General features: G+C 45.0%; 1 pseudogene; it reads left to right on the plus strand.

Moving 5' to 3' along the window:
* Positions 1-1,031, plus strand: LOC110678139 (annotated as a pseudogene).
* The last annotated feature ends 256 nt before the right edge of the window (positions 1,032-1,287 follow it).

The raw sequence follows: 1,287 nt of genomic DNA on the forward strand, positions 1-1,287 counted from the left end.
ATGGCTTTTACCAAGCAGACTGCCCGTAAGTCCACTGGTGAAAAGCGGCCCCTCGCAAGCAGCCGGCCATGAAAGTCGCTCGCAAGAGCGCCCCAGCCACCGGAGGAGTCAAGAAGCCGTATCGCTATCGGCCAGGAACGGTCGCTCTGCGTGCGATCCGTCGCTACCAGAATTCGACGGAGCTGCTGATTCACAAGTTGATTTTCCAGCGCCTGGTCCGTGAAATCGCTCAGGACTTCAAGACCGATCTGCGATTACAGAGCTTTGCCGTCATGGCCCTGCAGGAAGCGAGCGAGGCCTATCTTTGAGGGTACCAACATGTGCGCGTTCCACGCCAAGCGTGTCACCATCATGCCGAAGGCCTTCTAGCTGGCTCGCCGTATCCGTGAAGTCTGCTTTTTGGTATGTGGATGTAAAAAGCTAATGAACACTTTTCTAAGTGCCGAAGTTGTACATACTAAATAAATACTTGAAATACTTATTAATGGATAATGCCAATTTCACATCAAATCTCTACCAAAACCATATAACGAACATGTCACTTAATGTAATTAACTTTAAGTATCAAATATGAGAAATGAAGAATGAAGAAGAAAACTAATGAATTATTTGGTAATATTTCGTTGCTTCTTAATATTTTTTATTCCCACAATTTTATTTTTTTAGCATTGTATATATAGATGCTGGAATGTCGTTAAATATCTAGTTTTGATGCTCAAAATAAAAACAAGAACAATTTCATGTCATTCCTTACACATTTTGGGAAGTCATGTTGTTCCGTACGGAACGAGCCGTAAACATGTGCGACTCAAGGTGTATCCGAATGTGGCCCCTTCTCGACCCACCCTGATTACGCCACTGAGTGTACGAGTATCAACAATAAGCGTGAGTACCATGTGAGTTACCAACAGGAACTCAAATGCCGTGAGTTCCCTATGAGCGTATCCCCGACGAGAGTTCCGCCAGTGAGTGCTGTTCCAGATGCTTCGAGAATGAGCACCTTCGAGAATGAGAACCGTCGAATCTTCTAGAATACGAACGCACTGGTATAAATATGCGACCGCTCCACCATGTGAGTTAGTTTTGTTTTAACCGCCGCGAATTATACATCGAGTGAAGTGTCCCAAAAGTGAAAGTACAGTGAACAGTAGTGTAACTAGTGAACATTGTAGTGTAAAGTAGTGTAGTGCAGTGCAATAAAGTGTACTGTGGACTAGCAGAATCAGTGGTGTTGATTCCCTTCATCCGAAAAATACAGGCCACCCCGACCCGACCGGAGTTGGCCAC

Source organism: Aedes aegypti, chromosome 3, assembly GCF_002204515.2.
Source record: "Aedes aegypti strain LVP_AGWG chromosome 3, AaegL5.0 Primary Assembly, whole genome shotgun sequence".
Classification (NCBI taxonomy): Eukaryota; Metazoa; Arthropoda; class Insecta; order Diptera; family Culicidae; genus Aedes; species Aedes aegypti.